Consider the following 15,010-nt stretch of genomic DNA (forward strand, 5'->3'; position numbering starts at 1 on the left):
AGTTGTGTCCTACCCTGTGCAACCCCCACAGTAGCCTGCCAGGCTGCTCTGTCCGTGGAATTTTCCAGGCAAGAATACAGGAGCAGGCTGCCATTTCCTCGTCCAGGGGATCTTCCCGACCCAGGGATCAAAGCCAAATCTCTTGTGTCCCCTGCATTGGCAGGCAGATTTTTTACAAATATACCACCCAGGAAGCCCCAAAACCTACTCCTAGCTGTCTGATTGAGACAACTGATTGGACACAGGCTTCATTCCTCTCCTTCCATAGTGAGAAAACAGACCAAAGGTAAAATTAAATTGACCATGATGTGAAAGTTAGCAGGCAGCTTACTGCCTCCAACACTTCACTCTTACCCATCTCTCTTAGCATGAACTTAGGAGGATCCTCTCTGCTCCTGCTTCTTCATCCTGGCGAGATTTTCCTCTGGAGCAATCCTGATCTCTGACTCTCCCTCCAGTGGCCCAGAGGGAACATCACTGGTCTTGCACCTGCCTCACAGGTGTTTCTTTAGCTCTTCAGAGGTCACTAGGACTGTCAGTATGGGACGTCTTGGTCCCTTCAACTGCTTCCCTTGCTAGCCTCTGACTTGACTCTTCATCCCCATCTCACTGTGAAGTCACCACTATCAGCAAGCTGGGGGGCAGAGTCAGGATCAGAACCCAGGTCTTTTGACTCCCAACATGTGGACTGCCATTTACACTATAATAAAAATCTCTTTCAAAGGGCCGTATGTGGAGGTGACATATATATGTGTGTGTCATACATATACACACACAGATATATATATGACAGTGACAATAAAAATAAAAAGGTAAGCATTTAACATTCTAGCAACACTATTGAATCTTGAGGCTTTTTTATTTTGTTTGGTTTTTGTTGGCCACAAAGATCTTAATTTCCCAACCAAGGATGGAACCCCCACTGCAGTGGAAGAACAGAGTCTTAACTACTAGACCACCAAGGAAGTTCCAATCTTGAGTTCTAAAACTGAACAAATTAAGTGTGCAGAATAAAATACATCTATGCCTTCACAGCTAGGAAATGGCAACCCACTCCACTGATCTTGCCCGGAGAATTCCAGGGATGGGGGAGCCTAATGGGCTGCCATCTATGGGGTCGCACAGAGTCGGACACGACTGAAGCAACTTAGCAGCAGCAGCATGCCTTCTCAGCTAGTTCATACATTCATTGGGAAAAAAATAATTTTCTCCACCCTGCAGTGTACTGGTTTTCAAAGACTCGTGTTTTAATCTGAGAGGATGCTTTCAGTGTACTAAGGATTTATGTTCCATTGCTACTGCTGCTGCTAAGTCACTTCGTGCTAGCCAAAGCCAATTTTTACGAGGCAACTTGGAATTAGCACTGCAACAAACTGACAGTAAGTGGATAAAAACCTATTCAGGGTAAAAATAATAAGGCAGGTGGGAAAATGTTGGTAATGTTCCTAACTTTGTCTCCTCTTCTTTGGGGCCTTTTTTCTCAGCTGGCAATCAGCGAAATGAGTAATTATTGCTTTCAGTTTAGCATAGCCAATTTTTTGTCCTCTTTTCCCCTGCTCAGCATCTATCCCCCATCATAATAGTTATACCAGAATATTTCTATATGGGGTTTTGTGCTTCTTATTGCATATTGCATCTCATTTTTTATGTGATATTAAGATCAATCAGTTGTCCGTCAACCATTCCCTAATGACTGGGCCCTGAAAGCACCGACTGTCCTGCCGCCAGCCCCCCTTCTTCTGAGATGCCTTTTGCACCACTCCAATTAGGATAATAGTCCCCTCTGCTTTAGGAGCCCCCTTTTCTTTCTCTCCCTTAGTCCCTCCGGGCACCCAGCCATTTTCCCAGATGTGTGCCCTCCCCTCCCATCCCTCCCACCCTTGTAGCCAGCCCAGCTGGTTTTGTAAGATACTAGGTTGGTGCACAGTGATTTATTTCTTATAAAACAGGCCCAGCACTACTGGTTCTATTTAGTGGACACAGATAATGTTACAGGTTTTAAAGTGATTAAATGTGCAGACTATGCAAACCAAAAAAAAAAAAAAGAAATTAAATAAAATTCTATCCTTTCTTGGGTATTTATTTGCTGGAATTTTACTACTAAGAAAAACTTCTCTCACCTACTCTTGGGTTAAACTGAAATACAATTCTTACAGAAGAGTGGAATCAGTGTTTGATTTCTTCCTCTTATTTATTAATTTTTCAGAGGAATGAGTTGGCTATGTAGAAATCACCAATGGTGACCAATAGATTAAAAAAAAAATCTACAAACTCAGACTTTTATATGTTTGGCTATGTTCCATTCCATTGCAATTATTTTTCTTTCTGATGCTCAAACTGTCTCTCTAGATTGACTCTTGTATTTTTTTGAAGCGGCTTTATCAATCTTTGATAGCTCTTTTCCTGTTTAAGATGTTCCAGACCCATTTTATACATTATCTGATCCAGAACAGTAAGTTGTCATTTCTGCAAACAGCCTTCATTTCAGTTCAGTTCAGTCACTCAGTCGTGATGGATTCTTTCTTTTCTGTCCATCACCAACTCCCAAAGCTTGCTCATACTCAAGTCCATTGAGTCAGTGATGCCATCCAACCATCTCATTCTCGTCGTCCCCTTCTCCTCCCGCCTTCAATCGTTCCCAGCATCAGGGTCTTTTCCAGTGAGTCAGCTCTTCACATCAGGGGGCCAAAGTATTGGAGTTTCAGCTTCAGCATCAGTCTTTCCAATGAATATTCAGGACTGATTTCCTTTAGGACTGACTGGTTGGATCTCCTTGCAGTCCAAGGGACTCTCAAGAGTCTTCTCCAACACCACAGTTCAAAAGCAGCAATTCTTTGATGGTCAGCTATCTTTATAGTCCAACTCTCACATCCATACATAACTACTGGAAGAGCCATAGCTTTGACTATATGGATCTTTATTGGCAAAGTGATGTCTTTGTTTTTTAATATGCTGTCTAGGTTGGTCATAACTTTTCTCCCAAGGAGCAAGCATCTTTTAATTTCATGGCTGCGATCAGCATCCACAGTGATTCTGAGCCAAAGAAAATAAAGTCTGTCACTGTTTCCATTTTTTGCCCATCTATTTGCCATGAAGTGATGGGACCATATGTCAGGATCTTAATTAATTTTTTGAATGTTGAGTTTTAAGCCAGCTTTTTCACTCTTATCTTTCACTTTCATCAAGAGGTTCTTTAGTTCTTCTTCACTTTCTGCCATAAGGAAGGTGTCATCTGCATATCTGAGGTTATTGATGTTTCTCCAAGCAATCTTGATTCCAGTTTGTGATTCCTTCAACCCACTTTTGCATGATGATGTATTCTGCATATAAGTTAAATAAGCAGGATGACAGTATACAGCCTTGATGTACTCTTTTCCCAATTTGGAACCAGTCTGTTGTTCCATGTCCAGTTCTAATTGTTGCTTCTTGACCTGCATACAGATTTCTCAAGAAGCAGGTAAGGTGGTCTGGTATTCCCATCTCTTCAAGAATTTTCTACCATTTGTTGTGATCCACACAGTGAACAGCTTTAGGGTAGTCAATGAAAGAAGTTGATGCTTTTCTGGAATTCTCTTGCTTTTCCTATGATCCAATGAATGTTGGCAATTTGATCTCTGGTTCCTCTGCTTTTTCTAAATCAAGCTTGTACATCTGGAAGTTCTGGTTCACATACTGTTGAAGCCTAGCTTGGAGAATTTTGAGTATTACTTTGCTAACATGTGAGATGAGTGCAGTTGTACGGTGGTTTGAGCATTCTTTGGCATTGCCATCTTTGGGATTGGAATGAAAACTGACATTTTCCAGTCCTGTGGCTACTGCTGAGCCTTCCAAATTTGCTGGCATATTGAGTGCAGCATAGCATCATCTTTTAGGATTTGAAATAGTTCAACTGGAATTCCATCACCTCCACTAGCTTTGTTCATAGTGATGTTTCCTAAGGCCTGCTTGACTTTGCAGTCCTGGATGTCTGGCTCTAAGTGGTTGATCACACCATGAACAATATGAAGAGTATGAAAAGGCAAAGAGCCTTAGTTCTCCTTAATGATGAATGGAATTCTGAGACCACATCTGGTTGCTAGTGGTATTCATTACTCAAAAATGCTCATTGCTTCTGGGTTGTCGTTTCTTTTTGCCTTTTGAATAAGAAGAGCTAGAAAATACACACCATTTACAAGGAAAAAGTTATAAATTCATGCTAACATTCCCACTTCAAGTTGCTCTTTTAAGGTTTTTGCTTAACCTTTTCAAGTTTTTACTTAATCTCTTTTTTTTCATCACTAAAAAATCTCAGGTTTCATAATATAAACATAATTACTTATTTGCTTTTTCCTACACAATAGGTATAATTGTTTCAAACAATACTAAATTACTATTGACAGAATATGATTAAAGTAGGTTAAATTTTTATAAGATTCTTTTTATCCTTAGAGCTTATCCCACTAGGGAAGTACAGTCAAAATATTCTAAACTCACTTGAAACTTTTTCTCTACTTTGTTGTGGTAGAATTTGAAGGAAGAGAGCTTCACAAAGGTGTCCTGCCATAATCCCTAAGCCTTTGAATATGATAAGATATCATGTCCGTGATTATGTTGTTATATGGCACCGGAGACTTTAAAATAGGAATATTATCCAGGTAACCTGACCTAATCAATAAAGGACAGAAATGGTATGGACCTAACAGAAGCAGAAGACATTAAGAAGAGGTGGTAAGAATAAACAGAAGAACTGTACAAAAAAGATCTTCACGACCCAGATAATCACAAAGGTGTGATCACTCACACTCACCTAGGGCCAGACATCCTGGAATGTGAAGTCAGGTGGGCATTAGGAAGCACAAAGCTAGTGGAGTCCATGGAATTCCAGTTGAGCTATTTCCAATCCTAAAAGATGATTCTGTGAAAGTGCTGCACTCAATATGCCAGCAAATTTGGAAAATTCAGCAATGGCCACAGGACTGGAAAAGGTCAGTTTTCATTCCAATCCCAAAGAAAGGCAATGCCAAAGAATGCTCAAACTACCGCACAATTGCATTCATCTCACACGCTAGTAAAGTAATGTTCAAAATTCTCCAAGCCAGGCTTCAGCAATACGTGAACCGTGAACTTCCAGATGTTCAAACTGGTTTTAGAAAAGGCAGAGGAACCAGAGATCAAATTGCCAACATCCGCTGGATCATGGAAAAAGCAAGAGAGTTCCAGAAAAACATCTATTTCTGCTTTGTTGACTATGCCAAAGCCTTTGACTGTGTGGATCACAATAAACTGTGGAAAATTCTGAAAGAGATGGGAATACCAGACCACCTGACCTGCCTCTTGAGAAACCTATATGCAGGTCAGGAAGCAACAGTTAGAACTGGGCATGGAACAACAGACTGGTTCCAAATTGGGAAAGGAGTACGTCAAGGCTGTATATTATCACCCTGCTTATTTAACTTATATGCAAAGTACATCATGAGAAACGCTGGGCTGGAGGAAGCACACTCTGGAATCAAGATTGCTGGGAGAAATATTAATAACCTCAGATATGCAGATGACACCACCCTTATGGCAGAAAGTGAAGAAGAATTAAAGAGCCTCTTGATGAAAGTGGAGAGTGAAAAAGTTGGCTTAAAGCTCAACATTCAGAAAACTAAGATCATGGCATCCGGTCCCATCACTTCATGGCAAATACATGGGAAAACAGTGGAAACAGGGGCTGACTTTATTTTTCTGGGCTTCAAAATCACAGCAGATGGTGACTGTAGCCATGAAATTGAAAGATGCTTGCTCCTTGGAAGGAAAGTTATGACCAACGTAGACAGCATATTGAAAAGCAGAGACATTTCTTTGCCAACAAAGGTCCATCTAGTGAAGGCTATGGTTTTTCCAGTAGTCATGTATGGATGTGAGAGTTGGACTATAAAAAAAGCTGAGCTCAGAAGATTGATGTTTTTGAACTGTGGTGTTGGAGAAGACTCTTGAGAGTCCCTTGGACTGCAGGGAGATCCAACCAGTCCATCCTAAAGGAGATTAGTCCTGGGTGTTCATTGGAAGGACTGATGTTGAAGGTGAAACTCCAATACTTTGGCCACCTGATGCAGAGAACTGACTCATTTGAAAAGACCCTGATGCTGGGAAAGATTGAGGGCAGGAGGAGAAGGGGACGACAGTGGATGAGATGGTTGGATGGCCTCACTGACACAATGGACATGAGTTTGAGTGAACTCCGGGAGTTGGTAATGAACAGGGAGGCCTGGTGTGCTGCGGTTCATGGGGTCACAAAGAGTCGGACACGACTGAGCGACTGAACTGAACTGAACTGACCTAATCACATGTGCCCTGAAAAGCAATGAGCTGTGTGTGGCAGAATGTGGGTTTACGAGGATACCAGAGAGATTCAGAGTGTGAGGAGGACTTGACGTGCCTTGGTTGACTTTAAAGATGCAGGATGCAGGCAGCCTCTGCAAATGAAGTGTGGCACTTGGTTCACAGCCAGAAAGGAAATGGGGACGTTAGTCCCCAAACTATAAGGAACTGAATTCTGCCAAAACCTGAAAGAGCTTGGAAGCAAATTTTTTCCCAAAGCCTCTAATAGATCCCAGCTTAGCTAACATCTTGATCTTCACATTGTGAGCCCATGAGCATAGAAACCAGCTGATCCACCTGCGTTTCTTCCTAAACTGTGAGATAATATAGGTGTTGTTTTAAGTTGCTAAATGTGTGGTAATCTGTTATGCAGTGATTTGTTGAAGGAAGAGCGCTTCACAAAGATGTCCTGCCATAATCCCTTAATCTCTGAATATGATAAGATATCATGTCTGTGATTATGCTGTTATATGGCACAGTTGACTTTAAAATAGGGATACTATTATCCCTTTAAAATAGGCCTCTCTGTAATGGTTTATGGAGATTTTCCTCATTCTTTTGTACTGCCAAATCATAACTTATTCAATCAGTCCCCCTATGGACAGACATCCAGAACATTTTGATGTTTAAATAGAATATTTTAAAGGCAACATTTTGTATTTTGGCTAGATTTCTTGAAGCGCAACTGTTTTTGGCTAGGTTCCTTGAAGTGGGACTGTTGTAGATCAAACAGTAAAGTGTATGTAATTGAAGGTCTCTCCCCAACCCCAATACCAAATACATGGTATCTTTTCCAACACTGAAAATTCTCTGATTTTCTGGCTCCAGACTGGGTATCTGAGAATTCAATTCAGTGCTGACAGTAACCCCTGGAATTAGCCCAGATCCCACCAGTGAAGGGTTCAGCCCCACAGGACTGCCTTCCCTTCAGATGGCAGACATAAATGAGGTGTCCAGGCCACCTACAGTTCTGTCTAGTGATTACAAATTCAGGGGTTTCCATGATTCTCTTTCAGGTTTGATACTTTGCTATAATACCTCACAGAACTCAGGAAAGTGTTTTCTTACCATTACTGCTTTCTTATTATTACAAAAGATACACTGAAGAACAGCCTGGTGGAAGAGATGGGTAGGGCAAAATAAGGGGATGAGGGAAGAAGAGCTTCCATGCCCTCTGTAGCTGCGTGTGAGGACGCCTGTTTCCCTGGAACCTTCCTGTCAGGTGTGGTATCAAACTTTTGAATATCCATCAATCTGATAAGTGAAATACAGTATGTTAGTGTAGTTTCTAAAAACTATTGAATATTTACTGAAGTGTGAGAAATGGAATATTTCCTGCCATATTGGAAAACAAAGGATGTCACAGTCATCAGCATTGCAGCCCTCCAGTACTCTTGCCTGGAAAATCCATGGACAGAGGAGCCTGGTGGGCTGCAGTCCATGGGGTCACTAAGATTTGGACACAACTGAGTGACTTCACTTTCACTTTTCACTTTCATCTATTGGAGAAGGCAATGACACCCCACTCCAGTACTCTTGCCTGGAAAATCCATGGACGGAGGAGCCTGGTAGGCTGCAGTCCATGGGGTCACTAAGATTTGGACACAACTGAGTGACTTCACTTTCACTTTTCACTTTCATCTATTGGAGAAGGCAATGACACCCCACTCCAGTACTCTTGCCTGGAAAATCCATGGATGGAGGAGCCTGGTAGGCTGCAGTCCATGGGGTCACTAAGATTTGGACACAAGTGAGTGACTTCACTTTCACTTTTCACTTTCATCTATTGGAGAAGGCAATGACACCCCACTCCAGTACTCTTGCCTGGAAAATCCATGGATGGAGGAGCCTGGTAGGCTGCAGTCCATGGGGTCACTAAGATTTGGACACAACTGAGTGACTTCACTTTCACTTTTCACTTTCATCTATTGGAGAAGGAAATGGCAACCCACTCCAGTGCTCTAGCCTAGAGAATCCCAGGGACGGCAGAGCCTGGTGGGCTGCCGTCTATGGAGTCGCACGGAGTTGGACAGAAGCAACTTAGCAGCAGCAGCAGCAGCAGCAGCAACATGAGGTAGTGAGCCCTGAGAGAACTCAGGAAGGAAAGAATACCTACCATATAGCAGACATTGGACTGCAGCCACTCCCCAAGGTGAGCCCTGAGGAAACTCAGGATGTGAGAATACCACATACTGGCTCCAGGTAGGTGAAAGGGAGTCGCTCAGTCATGTCCGACTCCTTGTGACCCCCTGGACTGTACAGTCCATGGAATTCTCCAGGCCAGAATACTGGAGTGGATAGCCTTTCCCTTCTCCTGGGGATCTTCCCAACCCAGGGATTGAACCCAGGTCTCCCACACTGCAGGTGGGTCCTTCACCAGCTGAGCCACCAGGGAAGCCCAAGAATACTGGAGTGGGTAGCCTATCGCTTCTCCAGTGGATCTTCCCAACCCAGGGATCAAGCCCAGGTCTCCTCACTGCAGGCGGATGCTTCACCAGCTGAGGCCCCAGGGAAGCCTGATGTGCATATCAAAGGAGTGATTTCAGTGGACCCAGACTTTTGTCTTCCCATACAAAGAAAAGTGCTAAATTTCTTAACTTGACAAATCTGGTTTCCTTTAATTAACAATAATCTTTTGATGTTCCAACCTACCTACCCTTTGTGGTAAAACTTCTGTATAACCTAACTCCCCCTCACCTTCTAGGATCAGTTCTCTCATGGTTACTTGAGATGCTGCTTCCTGGGCTTGAAGTCCTAAAACTTACCATCAAATAAAACATAACTGTCAACTTTCAGTTTGTGAACTTTTTAAGTCATCAAGTGTAATAGTGCACACAGCAGAAGTATGAAAAGTGAAGTGAAAGTGTTAGTCACTAAGTCGTGTCTGACTTTTTGCACCCCCATGGACTGTAGCCCATCAGACCCCTCTGTTCATGCAATTCTTCAGGCAAAAATACTGGAGTGGGTAGCCACTCCCTTCTCCATGAGATCTTCCTGACGCAGGGATCAAACCCGGGTCTCCTGCATTGTAGGCAGATTCTTTACTATCTGAGCTACCAGAGAAGCCCTACAAGAAATATGCAGCTCAATAAATTTTCACAGTGAACACATTTGTACAACCAACACCCAGCTCAAAAAATATAAAGTTGCCTGCTCTATCCCCTCCACCTTCCTTTCCAATCACTACCTACCTCATTGCACTAATTAACCCAAATTATAAAGGCAGAGATTAGTTTTACCTCTTTTTGTACTTTTAAAAACGGGAATCATATAATATAGCTCCTTAGGGTCTTTTTTTTTTTTTTTTAAAGAACTTAACATTCTGCTTGTGAGATTCACCCATATTGTCATGTAAAACAAGGAATGTTGCCTGAAATGCAGTTCTACAAGGATCAAGTCGTTAGCCACTGCAGTTAGCCATTGATCCGCTATACGCACTGAAAAGAGTTTAGGATGAAAAATATGATGAAGCATTCTGTGTTGTAGATATGTGGGCTGCTGGATATTTAACATGCATATCTAGGGAAGAATTTCAATGACCCTGGATTTTTGCATCTTCATGTATATAGAAAAGGGCTTCCCCTGTAGCTCAGCTGGTAAAGAATCTGCCTGCAATGCAGGAGACCCCAGTTTGATTCCTGTGTTGGGAAGTTCCCCTGGTGAAGGGATAGTCTACCCATTTCAGTATGCATGGGCTTTCCTGGCAGCTCAGATGGTAAAGATTCCATCTGCAATGCAGGAGACCTGGGTTCAATCCCTGGGTTGGAAAGATCCCCTAGAGGAGGGCATGGCAACCCACTCCCATTGGCAACCCATTCTTGCCTGGAGAATCCCCATGAACAGAGGAGCCTGGCAGGCTATAGTCCATGGGGTCACAAAGAGTAGGACAAGACTAAGCGACTAAGTACAGAATATATATAGAAAAACAGTAAAGTCATTAACTTGAGATATGTGTTTCTTGGGATGAGCAGTCATTTCTTGCCTGACTACATGTATTTCCCAGCCAAAAAATTCATAAGTACTGGGTCCTTACCAGTTGCTCACAGCTCTCTGAGAGGTTTTCTTCTGGTCTATAGTCCTCAGCCAGGTTTGTCAACTACAAATTGGCACTTGCCCTGGGTGCTTGCCATCTACCTCTACAAGGATCAAATCATGTGCTGCTGCAGCTGCTGAACTTCAACACTCCCTGAAAGGAGTTCAGAGTGGAAAGGAGCAGAAATGATGTACTCTGTGCTCAGGGTGGGTGGGGAGGGAAGGTGGGGCAGGTGGCGGGAGTTGGGGGGTGGTGGTGGTGAAGTGGGCACAGAACTGACAGGACAGGTCTTCAGATACTCAGATATTTTCAGGAGTCGATTTTATGACCCCAATTTTTTATTTCCTCTTGTTTAGAAAAACACGAAAATCCTTCATGGTAATGACTGTTCCCTGTGACTAGTAAAAGGTTCATGAGAATAGCAGAAAATTATGGAAAATTATGTGTTCGATGGCATATATTCTCCCTTCCCCCAAATCTCGTGTATACTAATATTCCCCCCTGCTTCTTTGGAGCAGTTTCTCAGAGCTATCTGAGGTGCTGTCTCCTGGTCTGCGGTCCTCATTTTGCCCCCAAAAAAGCTTCACTTGCAACTCTCATCTTGTGCAACTTTTTTTCAGTCAACAGGTTTCTAAATAAAACTGAAACTCACAGCTCTCATGTTGTGCATCTTTTATTTTATCCAACTGCTATATAAAGTTGTAAGTCATTCATTCCTTCTCATCACTGAACTGTATTCCATTGTGGAAATATTTTATAATTTATTTATGCATTCTATTATTGATGGGTCTCTAGGTCGTTTCTGCTACTGCTGCTGCTGCTAAGTCGCTTCAGTCGTGTCCGACTCGGTGAGACCCCATAGACGGCAGCCCACCAGGCTCTCCCGTCCCTGGGAATCTCCAGGCAATAACACTGGAGTGGGTTGCCATTTCCTTCTCCAATGCATGAAGGTGAAAAGCGAAAGTGAAGTCTCTCAGTCGTGTCCGACTCTCAGCGACCCCATGGACTGCAGCCTACCAGGCTCCTCCATCCATGGGATTCTCCAGGCAAGAGTACTGGAATGGGGTGCCATTGCCTTCTCCAAGGTAGTTTCTAGTTCGGGGCTATTATAAACACTGCTGCTCTGAACATTCTGATACATGTCCTTCATGAAATATTTGTATACATTTCTCCCTGAAGGGGAATTTCCAAGTCATAAAATATATTTGTTTAGGTTTAGTAGACAATGATTCACATTTTTGCAAAGAGGCTGTTCCAGTTTACACACCCAACAGCAGTGTGTCCAAGTGTTGGTTGCTCCACATTCTCATCAACACTTGGTTCTAGAGCAGTTTTAATTTACACTTAAGTTATTAAGAGTGAAACTGAGCATATTTTCCTATGTTTATGGGGCATTTCACATTTCTTTTTCTGTGAACTGTCTTCATCACTTGCTCATTTTAATTGTTTGGTATTCTGCTTCTGAATTTTTAACAGCTCTCCACTGATTAGAGATATTAGCCTGGCTGGTTATTATCTGTTTGACACCTCCCAACTGACTGTCTGAATGGATGCCTGGGAGGCTAAACCTTACATATTCCATCACCCTCACCCCCTTGATAGTTGGCTTCTGCTTGGGTGTGGCCAGTGGGAGGCAATGGCAGGAAAAAGGAGGGTGGGATGAGAGAGGTTGAGCTATTTTCCTTTTCATCTTCCTAGTTCAACAGTGGCTATATTGCCCTTTGAAACCATTGAGGTGTCATTTCAGGGTCTCCAAAGAGCTCCAGTACTATAGTCCCTTATGTCTCAGTGCAGAAAAGAATTCAGCGAGAGGCAAAGTGATTTATTAGGACACTTGTGAGGCTTACAAGTGGGTGGGCAAGGGGGTGCCATGCCCTGAGAACTTACTGGGTTACAGTTTTATAATCAAAGGAAAGGTGGGGAGGGGGAGAAGACTTTCTCTGTCTTTCTTGAGTAGATGTCATGCTTCCATCATCAGCTCCCCCTCCAAGTTGGGCAGGGGAGTTCTCTTGTTCCTATGGTAAAGTTGCTGCTACTGCTGCTGCTGCTAAGTCACTTCAGTCGTGTCCGACTCTGTGCGACCCCATAGATGGCAGCCCATCAGGCTCCGCCATCCCTGGGATTCTCCAGGCAAGAACACTGGAGCGGGTTGCCATTTCCTTCTCCAATGCATGAAAGTGAAAAGTGAAAGTGAAGTCGCTCAGTCCCGTCCAACTCTTAGCGACCCCATGGACTGCAGCCTACCAGGCTCCTCCGTCCACGGGATTTTCCAGGCAAGAGTACTGGAGTGGGGTGCCAATGGTCAAGCTAGGTCCACAAATGATTATTTTTTATGTGTGCAGAGAGAATGTCCTAACTTACTGAGCTCATTGGGCAGTACATTGGTCTTATGCCACCCTTGTTTTGGGAGCATGTCTCAGCCTGTTGCATGATTTTGGTGCTATATAAGCCTGCTTGGTTTTGTGATTAAGCAAACCTGCTCTATTGAGTAATCATTAACTTACAGGGGTCTCCCATATTTTTCTACTTACAATCCCCTAGTGAGATTAAGTATTTAATCGCCTACTTTGTCCCTTTACTCTATCCCTATTACCTTGATAAAACTCTCATGGGTAATTCCTTCTCAATAGTTCAGCCCCCAGTGGACTCTGCTCACATTATTTCGTCCTTGCCTCTTCAGCCCTAGGGGAACTGAGGATGTCCTGATGCTCCTGCCTCTGGGAAGGTCACACCCCTGGTTTGTTCCCTGCTCAGAGCTCTGTATATAATCCCTTCATTAAAATATCTTTATTTAAGCAATTTGGGAGTGAATTCTCATTCCTGCCAGGATCCTGATGGTCACCTATTGGTTTTTATGTGACATGAGTTGCAAATATTTTTTCCCCAGTTTGTCATTCTTTTCTTTGACTTTGCTTATGGTGATTTTTCACACACACAAAACATTTTTTAAATTCTGTAATAAAACTTATCTTTTTTATTATTATTACTTCTGGATATGGTGTCATAGGAAAGTTTTTCCTATTATATATAATTATAAAGGAATTAATCCTCATTTTCTTCTAGAATTTATTTGGATTTCATTTCTGACATTTAGATTTCTGATCTATTTAGGATTGACCCTTTGCGTAAACTCTTGAATTATCTCCTGGGCAAAAACTTTATTGGTTTGGTATATGCTATTTTGGGGGGAGAGTTATAATAATAGTAAGAATTATTGTAATCTTTTATATTCCTATTCAGTTCTTATAGTTTAAGACAGCTTCTAATATAGCAATAATAATGATAATAAAATAGATGGTAATAGCTAAACCTAACAAACTAGTTTTAACTAGCTAGAACTTACAAAGGCATCTTACAAACATATCATTTAATCCTTAGCACGACTCTGTGAAATAGGTCTTATTATCAAACCCATTTTTCACGGGAGGAAAATAAGGCTGAGGGAGAGTAAAAGGGAGTAACTTGCCCTGATACTCAGTCACTGAATGCTGGTGATGGGGTTTCAACCTAAGCAGTCTAACTCCACAGTTTTCAGGTTTTAAAGCACTATGTGTATGACAACGCTTAACTCCCAGGAGAAATCCTCAAGGTACTTTATTACTATTTCCATATTGCAATGGAGAAAATTGAAGTGAGGAAACATTAACTAAATTACCCAACATTCGCATTTTGTAAATGGGAGCCCAGATTTGGAGCTGAGAGACCTGGGCTTTTTTACCCCCTACACCTCTGCCTCTCACACCTGTGCAGAATCAGGTCCAGCAGAACCCTTCAGATTCAAGTGGGGTGGGAGTGGTGGCTGGGGAGGGGGAGAGGGGCGGCAAGCTGAAGACGGGGGCAAACAGTCAATCCTGGTTATCTTGAGCAATTGCCAAAGACTCTCTGGCTGGATCTTAAAGGTCATTCACTGACCAGCAATCTAGGATTCCACTCTTACCTGTAACCAGAGTGATGACTGATAACATCTTAATAGGGACTTCCTATGGAAAACTAATGAAATGTGTGGCAGAAAAAACTGTTACTTAGCAAAATGGGGGAAATTTGTCTGAAAGCACCAAAAGACCTCAGCACTTTAAATCAGGGTATTCAAGGTGGACGCAGGGTATTCTTAGTAAGAGGGTCCAGAAAATTGATTTGGAATAGAGCTGGGATATATGTATATTATGTGTCTGTGTGTATTGCTATGTGTTCATGTATATGCATATTGGCATATGTTTATACATATAAATATACAAACATATCCACATATATTAGCATATACATGAAATTAGCATGTACATGATGAAATGTTTCATCAGTTTTTTTTTAATATTCTAAAATTTTCTTTTTTAAAACTCCACCTTTGGGGGAAAAAAAAGAAAAAAAAAAAAACTCCACCTTTAAACATCTTCGAAATCATGACATATCTTACATCAGTGACATCTTGGATTTGATGAAATACTTTATATCCACACCTGAATAAAAACAGTTGCCCTGATAGGTCCCACTTTATTTTTTAAATTCATTTATTTATTTCTGACTGTGCTGGTCTTTGTTGCTGTGTGGGGGCTTTCCCTAGTTGCAGTGTGCAGGCTTCTCATTTTGGTGGCTTGTTTTGTTGCCGAGCAGAGTCTGGGGTATGAGGGCCTTGGT

The sequence above is a fragment of the Bos indicus genome, chromosome 3, assembly GCF_029378745.1.
Source record: "Bos indicus isolate NIAB-ARS_2022 breed Sahiwal x Tharparkar chromosome 3, NIAB-ARS_B.indTharparkar_mat_pri_1.0, whole genome shotgun sequence".
Lineage (NCBI taxonomy): Eukaryota > Metazoa > Chordata > Mammalia > Artiodactyla > Bovidae > Bos > Bos indicus.